The sequence below is a fragment of the Ipomoea triloba genome, chromosome 10 (genome assembly GCF_003576645.1).
Source record: "Ipomoea triloba cultivar NCNSP0323 chromosome 10, ASM357664v1".
Classification (NCBI taxonomy): Eukaryota; Viridiplantae; Streptophyta; class Magnoliopsida; order Solanales; family Convolvulaceae; genus Ipomoea; species Ipomoea triloba.
Window position 1 is genome coordinate 1,064,599 of NC_044925.1, and position 11,228 is coordinate 1,075,826.

Here is an 11,228-nt window from a genome sequence, read left to right on the forward strand (position 1 = left end):
CCCCCCAAGGAATGGTTATTCCCTTTGCAAAGGTAATAGCTCATTTTATATGTATTATAGTTTCATTTCAGCACAACTACAGTTTCATTTGATATTATACATACAATAGTTTTATTACAGTGAGACATGTAATTAAATTTCATTTTATACACATTGTAGTCTTATTACAAGACCACTAAATTATAATTCTAACTCAACTATGGTTTCATTGGACAATATACACTCAAATATGTGAAATTGTTATTCAGTTTCATTTTATATACAGTGTAGTTTCATTACAACACAACTACAGTATCATTTCGATATAACTACAGTTTCATTTGAAAATATACACTCAATATGTGAGATCTGTTATTCCGTTTCTTTTTTATACATATTATAGTTTCATTTCAGCAAAATTAAAGTATCATTTATATTCAATTACACTTCTATTTGACAATATACACTCAATAGGTAAGACATGTTATTCAGTTTCATTTTATATATAATGCAGTTTCATTATTTCAACACAACTAAAGTATCCTTTCAATTCAATTACAGTTTCATTTGATAATATAAACAATATACGACTCAATTTCATTTTAAATACATTGTAGTTTCATTTTGTTATAAATACATAAAAATACAGAATTTGTTAAAATATAACAGCCGTCGTATCTTTACTTATAGAAACGACCCTGTTTTCATACCATGATTTACAAAGTTCTGTGGACCATGGTCCACGATATAAGAATAACGCGGGTAGGTGAGATATTGTTAGTACGTACCGGCCTGTGGATTACATCATGAGGATTACATCATATTACTATATAGGACATGTATGCATTATTGCGCATTAGTAGTTCACTTGATTTTTAATTGGAACAGCACATGGATTACCTATTGATTTGGTTTTTGATAAAAACGGAGTAAATGTTTACACTAGCTAGTGTCTTCTGCTATGTATAAAATGGAGGAAAACAAAATGATGTACGGCAAAGAAAATTAAGGATGCAAATATATTGTGTGAATGGAAAAGAAAGAAGAAGACGGTGGGAAAATCCTATCAAATTAGAAAATGAGAAGACTATTAGCATTTAGCACTCCATTTTTACGCACTATATGCACAACCCCTCACCCACTATCTCTTCCAACATATGTTTTGCACTGTGGAATTTGATTTTATACTCCAATTCTGTTTCATTTTATATATCTGATTTAATTAACGAGAATTTATTAGAGTTCATTATAATTTAATTTTTCATAGTTTAAATTTAGTATTAGTATATAAAATTTATATATTTAAAAATTACATTAAAAAACTAAAAAAATAAAAACTAAATTTATAAATAATAAGAAAATAAGTAAGAAGAAAAAGTTAGTTTGACCAGTGAATAATCAATATTACAGGTAAAATGTGACAAACAGAGTATTATTTTTAACCCCATTAAGTACACATCACCAAAAAACACACCACTAAGTATACAAATATATATCACACAGTGTCCGGAAATGCACAATTAGGTGCAGGGGAATTATCGGAGTGTTTTTGTGCATTTTTATTGTTGTGCATTTTTATCACTAGTGTGTATTTTGTTAATACTAGTGGTGTAAACTGCACCGACCGAACGGGAAGGCGCGACCGCATTTGAGCAGACTTTTATACACACACACATTTATATATATATGAGTTCAGGTGCAGGGATGCTCCTAGGTGCGGTCATGCGTTTAAATATGAACCGTTGATTAAATCTGGATCAACGGCTCAAACCATTGAAAATTAAAAAAGAAAAAAAAAATACACGTGTAAACTTGCCCTCAATCTTGAACTCAATCCTATACTCAATCTTGTACTCTTTCTGTGTTACTTTCTTTCACCTTTCCTTCAACAACTAGACGCACCTTAAGCATACAAATCAAGCACCTTAAGAAGGAAAATCACGCACCTAAAATATTAGGCCGACGCACCTTAAGTTTCAACAACTGAGGCACCTTAAGCATACAAACCATGCCCTTTAAGAAGGAAAATCACGCACCTTAAAAAGAAAAAACACGTACCTTAAGTTTCAGGTTGATGCACCTTAAGTTTCAACAACTACTCGCCTTAAGCAAAAAAATCACGCACCTTAAGCACAAAAACTACGCACCTTAAGTTTCAAGAACTACTAACCTTATGCACACAATCCACGCACCTTAAGCACAAAAACACACGCACCTTAAGTACAAAAATCACGCACCTTCAGCACAAAAATACGCTTCTTAAGAAGGAAAAAGCGCACCTTAAATTTTGATCTAAATGCAAAAATTACCAAATTGTCACCACGTTTTTTTTTTTTTTAATTTTGGTAATCCTGGACATTGATTTAAGCAAGATCCATGGCTCAGATTTAACCGCACAACCGCACGGGAGACCCCAAATGCATGGGAACTGATTTATATATATATATATATATATATATATATATATATATATATATATATATATATAAACTCCAGTTTTACAAGTCACAGTTACTATCCCAACACCAATCAACTTGTATGGATCGGATTAAGCATTTACCATTACACAAAAAAGTTATAGTTAGTGGCGAAAGTGTAATTTTATTTCTTTATACTTAGATAATAATAGTCCACATTTTGATGACATAATGCTGAACTCAACCCTCTATCCCCTGTGCATTAAACTCCATTCATTCAATTAGCAAGGTTTGAATATGAAATCTAGTAGTTTCTTAAAAGAAATTAAGTTTTAATAAGTGAACCAATCAGCTATAGCGTATAAGTAATCTAAATTGATTTACTTCCTTCAGTTCCTTGTGGTGCTTATAATTAAAATCCCAAAAGGTATCAAGCCTAGCTTCTTCATGGGAAATTCCATGGTTCAAGGAAGGTTCCAAAGCAAAGCATTATAATTAAAAAGGACCATAAAATTAAGTGCAAATGTGAGTGAGACCAGAACCCACCATGCGTGTATCACATTGGAATGTCCCACAAAGTCATGACACTGTGTGAAATTGGCATTGGCTTTGCGGTTAGATGGAGCAGTGCAGAGAAGAGTTATGTCTGATGTGAGAATTGAAGTCTACGCTGTGGGCCTAGAGAAGACTCATCCAACGACCACAACGAAACATCGGGGCAACACGACATTTTCACACTGAAACCTCGCCTGCGAGACACGTCGAATCTAACAAATATCATCCGATAACATATTTAATATAGGTGTCTTGGGCCACAATTTTGGGCCCGCAAAACATGGATCACTATCCATCTCAGTTGATTTACAGCTAAAGAAATGCAATTATTATATGTGGATCAGAGTTCACATAATATAATGTTTCTGTAAATAATATATTATGCATATGTAGTTAACATATTGATAGGAAATATTTTTCGAGTATACCTACTTATATATACCGCATACCTGTTTGGTATCAAGTCAACTCACCGTGATGAACTGTTCCAGACCATGACTGACCTTTAGACTGACCAATCCGACCTAAGTGTGAAGACCGAATAAATGCTTAACAGCACTAGTTTACGCCCCACCTACAAGAATCCGTCCCGACCTATGTAGGTCGGAGCGGCCGATCCGACCAAGTTCACTAGGAGAATAAACCTGGATTCTTAACCTCGATTCGGCCACAATGGCTTAGTGGCAAGTCTCCACATAGGAATCACTGCACAGCCACCGAGCTCACCGATTGCATGCAAGACACGTGTCAGGCATGCCGAGATCCTAACATGTGTCTCCTTTCTTCCCCTATAAATACTACATTTAATACTAAGAAGGGTGACTTTTGGCAACTTCACCTATCTCACATTAGCTCGGAACTCTCTAATATCACGTCATTTCCTGAGCTTAAGACTTAAACCAACAAGTAGACTATTAAAGGACCCGTGTACGACCCAATGAATCCCTGCATATTTACACTATCAAATATTATGTGTAAGTAGTTAATATATTATGTGCTTTCAATTTATTTGCACACATAATTTATTAACTGCAGGCACATAATAGGTCAGGTTAACTACAGACATATAATATGAATGTCATTTTGAACTAGAGTCCAACCGCAATGCAATGTGGACCCTGGCCTGATCATGTATAATTTTTCAAAAATATGGAAAAGAGAATGACAAACTTTGGGTGTGCGTTGGATAAAGTTTAAGAGTGCATATGAGGATAAGAATAAGGCACTTAAGATCTTAAAAGTGTGCAATTAAGTTTATTGCATTCATATGTTACTGTGCAGCAAACTTGAGTGCACTATTAGTTGTCATCAATGCATTGTTATTTGTTAGTTATCATTAGATGCACTTTTAAACTTTACATAATAATGCATATTCAAAGTTTGTAATGTTTACAATATTGTCATTGTATTTTTTCTCTTATTTCCCATAATTGTTTTTCAATTCTATTATATAGACGGATGAGATTATTTAAAACCTTGTTTTCACTTGAAGTGGCTCCTATAAACTTTTTTATTTGTGCGGCCATGTTTTTTTTTTTTTTTTAAATCAAGGTAATTTAGAAGGAAAAAAAAAAGATATTCTTTTGTTTTTTTCAATCATATTTCGTTGTTTTTGTTGTATGAAGGAGACACCGACGATTTTCATATATGTGTGGTCATTCGGAGGTACACCTTGTGTATTACAATTTACAATCAGAATAAATTATGGCTCCACATGAAATTAATTCTGTCGCATAATTTCTGTTGCATATATACTTTAGCTCAAATGTGGTCGCGCCACAACGTGCGGTTAGTATAGCCGCTTAAAATAGACACCAATAATAGTGGTAACTAATGCACCAATAGTGTTTGAAAATTACATAACAATGAAATGCATAAATACATCAGAAAACGCATAACACACCCAAAAGAATGCATCATACCTCCCCACACCTAATTGTGAATTTCTAAACATTATGTGGTGCATTTATGCATACCTAATGGTTCATTTTTTGCAATGCATACTTAATGGTGCGTTACTTTTTGGTGTATTTATGCATTTTTTTTAGTTGTGTGTTTTCGAACACTATTCGTGCATATTTGCATAACTATTGGTGCGGCCGCACCTGAACTAAGGTGTGTGTGTCTGTGTGTATATGTAGACCCTGTTTGGTAAATGACTGTTAGCTGATTGGGTTAGAAGGTATAATTAGTTGATAACATTAGTTGATTGTAGAAAGGTATTTGGTAAATTAGCTGTTAGCTTATAACTGTTTGGTATAATTTCTTTTCTCAAAACGCTAATTGAAAAGGCTGTTTTGAGTAGCCTTTTGAATTTTAGTATTTTGGAGTTACAAAAAGCTTATTAACCAAACACTTATATTGATTTTTTAACCAAATCAAACAATTAATAGTTGTCAAATAAGTCAAAATTTGCTGATAAGCTGATTATTTACCAAACAGGACCATATCTATATGTGTGCGCGCGCGTGTGTGGAGTAGGTATGTATGTATGTAGACACACTGTAATAGATATTAGATGAAAATGCTAGCTTAATTTTCTTTCAAAAATCATTACATAATATTTGCAATCTGAAATAATAGAGGATGAAATCATATTTGTTGGGAATATACTTGTCAATAATATAATTATTATATATGCATATATGTGAACGCAATATGAGCCGTTATTCCCATCTCATCAACCTCAACAAATATCAACAAGATAACACAGTCCCAGGCATCCTATATATCGCCGTATTCTCAATTCCTGTATTCAAATATAAGAATCCAACGACTCTTTAATTAATGATGCATAAAGCTAATGGGTGACGATGGTCGATGGATGCAATGTAAACATATTTATGTGATTCAAAAATCCATATGTCAACCTGACAACCTCAGATGTCTAATGTACTATGTTTGATATCTAACCTCAAAAATCCATTGGTCCAGCTCGAGTTGTGGTCACTGGTACGTAAATTTGTGGTCCTTACGTACGTAGATTCCACCTACATTAGCTTTCACAGAATGATTGATTGACTCGAATATGCCAACATTGAATTTAAAAAATACTTCCCTTTTTTTTAAGGAAAAAAAAAATATTTCTCTTGTTAATGTATGTGGTTGAAAAATTAACGAACAGTGTGAAAACTAACTCAGTACATGCATTGTATAAAAATATTAATAAAAACGAATTGTGATATTTTTTCTTTATAAATTAATGGTTAACAACAACTAGTACAATGTCAAATAAATGCCATGACTATTGGTATCACTAGAAAGAGACTTTGATATTTTTATAACTATTATTTTAATTTATTAGAAAATGTAATTGCCCTTATTTTTTGGGTGACAAGAGAAACACGTAATCACGAAAGATATGCATTGAATAAAATCCGTTCTTGTGTAATAAACGGTATATTTTTATGAGTTAATTTCATTTTTAGTCCTAGATTTATAAGTGACAATCCACTTTTATGGTCCGTTTGAAAACCCGAAAAATGACTTCTAGAAAATATTTTCCGAATTTCTAGTGCTTGGATGCAATAAGAAAATTCAATCAAAATTTGGTCATTTTCTACCAACAACCAAAACATGGTTTCCAACGAAAATCAGTGATTTTTTAAGCTTTCTAGCGAACTATATATTGGCGTAAAACAGACCACTGGGTTCCATCGAAAATCAGTGATGTTTTTTTTTAAGGTTTCTGGTATATTTATCTCTTTTTTATTTATAACTTTTAGGTGTTCAATTATGATTTTTTTCAAAAAAAGTATTAAAAAAAAAAAAAACATCACTGATTTTCGGGCCATAAATCTAAGATCACAAATGAAATTAACTCCTATTTTTTATTTTGGAAAATGCTTCTTACCTCTCCTGAATTTCCCTTCCTATATTTTCGGGCCACATGATATGGTTTCCATTTATTGGGTGTTCATTAATTGGTTGATCCAGCACTAATTCAAAAAGAAAATTTAGTAGCAAATCAAGTAATGTCACATCATGAGAAATAGATTAATTGGAGGGAAAAATAGGAGGGACATTTATCATTACTCTTTTATTTATAGTACGTAGTAGACGCTGCTAGTGGTTTTGAAATGCTCAATGCCCTTCCATGCACGTGTGTGAGCCGCCGATCATTTTTGATAGGCTCTAAACAACACACATAAAAGAAGAAAGTGAGAAAGAAGAGTGCTAGGGTGTGTCACAACTAAAAGTCTAAATGAATTATATATTCAATGCCTCCTCAAGTGTGTTGGCCAATCACTTTTAACGAACTTTAAGCAACACTAAGATCATAGTCTCACTTGCATAGGTTGATTCTGCTACCAAATTAAAAAAATATGTTCTACTTTAACTAAAACGCTAAGCTGATAGTTATAGAGATTGTACATTTATATTTATATATTATATTTTCAACCTGTGGTGGATGAGAATTGCAAATTAAAATTGACTTTATTGTCAAGAATTCATATTATTGATGGGGATTTCATTGGGCCTTAAGGTCTTATTAGCCACAAGTGATGAGATAATATAATTTTCCTTGAAAAAATGGAAACCGGCCATGATTGAGCTGGTTCTGAATACAATACAATGTCAATGTCCGTGCCAACCTGAGGGAACACCTAATAAGCCAATAGACTTAAGTCATCTTGAAGATAAGGTCCAACATTTCAACTTCAAGAAAAAAATGCCTCTTCTATTTTGCTGACAAAATAAAATCTCCCATCTCAATAATCCTCACATGCATCTCTAACTAATAAGATTATAGAATGATAAATTAAGATAACTCAACGATTTATTAGATGAAAAGATTAGTATTTGTTGTCCACAAGGAATGATCTCTACAAAATGATAAAAATTTCTATTGTGACTATCAAAACTTGATCTTACATTTTTGTCCACAATTTACCACCCAGGAACTGAGCTACTTGTGCAGGCGATTCTCTTCTATTTTAATTAGTATTTACTAATCATTTTATTACACATTTTCTTATTTCAATTTTAATTGATTATAGCGAAACAATACTTTTAGCTACTGAATTGTTTCACTTTTAAAATGTTAGTCTCTATAAGTTAATTTAAACAAATTTAGCCCCTTAATTATTCATAACGTTTCACTTTTAGTCCCTAAGGTTATATAATAAAATTATCAAATTCGAATAACATATGAGGTTATTTTTATTATTTATAATCAATGAATTTAAAAATGATGCTCATATAGAAAATGTTGTTTCAAAAAAAAAAAAAAAAAACTAATAGAAAATGAGTTTAAATTATTAGATTATCCCCTAAAATATTATTTAGCATATTACTGAAATCTATTATTTAGTAAGAATATAATACTTCATATTAACTTATTTGGTTCAGAGTTATCTTTTTGTAAAAGAAAATATTCTTTTAATGCCCTTAATAAACACAAACACACGTGTGTGTGTGAAAAGTTAAAATTTTCATAATAGATTATCAAGCTAAGGTTATCTTACATTATCAAAAGTATAGAAGCTAATCAAATAAATTTTCATAGTAGATTATGAAGGTTATTTTATTGTACCAAAAGTATAGAAGCTAATCAAATTATCAAATTACCTTGTACAGAAAGAACATTTGGTTCATGAGATGTGAAATTTTTCCAGATAATAGAGTTACTAATTAAAAAGTAAAGTAATATTACATGAATGTAAAATTACATTATAGGCATGTTTGGTTAAATTTGTGAGAATATAATATTAATCCACTTGGTAAAAGATTATGGGCATGTTTGGTTATTGGCAGATCCGCCAACTTTGACGTTTTGACCAAAAGTAACCGTTTGGTTAGCAGCGGTTTGGAGCAGCGGTTTGCTCCAAACCGCTGAAATTCCAAACGCTGCTATGAGCAGCGTTTGGGTTGGCGTTTTGAGGAAGAAAATTTTTCTTCCCCAAAACACCCTCCATTTTATTTTATAAAAAAAATAAATTAATTAATATGGTTAGAATGCCTGAGGCTTCTTTAATTAAAGAAAGGCTTCTTTACCCATCCGATGTGAGATACTTACGATGTGGGATCTTTTGATCCCACATCTTTACAGTTTTTTTTTTTTTAGTTTTTTTTTTGTTTTATTATTATTATTACGAAGTATTATTATATATATACCCTTTTGGTCATTTTACATGTTAACCGCTAATCTAAACAGCTAATTTGATAACCGTCTTTTTAACCAAACATAGATACACACATGTATATGTGTGCTTTTTTTTTTTTTCGAATACTACTAACTCTATTAGAATGCACTATCTGTTCATAACTACTTTCTCAACCTATTGAAGCACAAGAGTCAATATTGCCTCCACTGAGGCTCGAACAATGGAAGGGTTTGATGCCACTGGACCACAAGGTCCTTGGCATGTGTGCGTTTTTTAAACAATAAAAATGAAAAACCTATGTAATGACATTAATTACCTTAAATAACCTTAAAATATGATATGACAATAATGTCAGGTTAATTACTTCGATTATCTATAATAACTTAAACAAAATAAGATTATGGCCTGTTTGGTAAAGTAGTTAGCAACCAATTTTGATTTATTTGATCACCATTAGCTATTTGACTTGGTTAAAAAATTAATATAAGTGTATTATTAATCAATTTTTTGTAATTCTAAAATGCAAAAATTCAAAAAGATGCTCAAAGTAACTTTTTCAATTAGCTTTTTGAGAAAATAAATTATATAAAGCAGCTAACAACTAATTTACCAAACATCTTCTTACAATCAGCTAATGTTATCAACTAGTTATACCCTCTAACCAATCAGTTAACAGTTATCAACTAACAGTCATTTACCAAATAGGGCATATGTATAATTATGTTCACATTCTCTTTAAATGTGTGAATATAATGTGGTTGTTTTAATACCTTAAATTAAATGCTTCAATTCCCAATATTTTTTTCTCTAAAAGGTTGAATCCCAACTCCTGAGTCTCAACACCCCAAACAGACAGAGTATTTGGGCGAGTGTAGATCACGATAATTTAGTAACTCAGCAGACATGATCAAATACCAATGGGCACAATGATCTGTTCACTTTAAACATAACATCAACACTATTATTGTCGAATTTGAAACCTCGATCTCTTGCCCTAAATGACCCCGACATTTTTTTCTTCATAAGGAGTAGTCTCTTTTATAGTCAAATCATATTACACAAGGCTAGGATAAATTTTGTCCCTACAACGTGGTCCATTCTTGAAATAATGTAACATCCTCAGCATATATAAAGTCTTGGCTTTAAATATCAAGGGTCTGTATTGAACGTATTAGTGACAATTGTTCCTCATCAGGCCACGTAATTGTCCTTGTGGAGGGTAGTACATTTTAGGCGGCAGAAGTGTTTTTCCTTGCTTGACAAATGAACCTTAATCCAAGGATCTGGTCTACCCATTCGTGAAGTCAAATTCCTGGACCCTTAAGGTCCTTTCACTCCTTTGTCCTTGACTAACTACAACATATATGGTTCAGAAAATAAATTTTATACAAATAAAAATCTTATTTCAAAGAAAATGAAATAGGTAAAGAATATTGAAATTATTCTTAGGTACAGCATAACTTGAATTAATAGAATCAGATATTGTTGAGCAGATGCCGGTAAAGGGCCAACTCTAGTACTTATGGATGAGGGATTGTGGGCAGAGGTAGATAAAAGTTCCTAAGAGCTAAGTCCAGCACCCAGCCTGTTTCGAATAATGTGATGATAGTCTATAAGTAAGGAAATAAGTTGCGTCTTTGCTATTAGCTATAGTTTTTGACGTGAGTGGTAAGCGTTTGATCCTAACAGGAATTTTGACGATTTAACAAGTTTTTGAAAATGAGTTTTGTACTGGTTAGTGTTGTTCGAGAAGGAAAAGCAAATAGTCAAATATGTAGAAATATATAGTAAAAGACACCAGGAACAACACATTTGTTTACCTAATTTAGAATAACTACTCATACATCTGCGAGGTTCCCAACTCGACAAGTGCTCAATCTGCTAACATTTTTCCAAGTACAAATTAAATAACGGTAAGGTAAAGATAGTACCAAATGTCCACCGAATTCATGTAAGACCCATCATGTCATAGACTCAAGAAAATGAAGCCAACAAGCAAGATATTCTAGAAATATGCAAGAATCACATAATTAAACAATTTTTCACAAGATATAATTAACAATTTAAGTCAACTCACTCTAATATCAAATGAAATTATTCTTAGCTACTTCGTAACTTGGATTAATAGAATTAGACACTGATGATTTCACAAGTTATTGAAAATCAATTC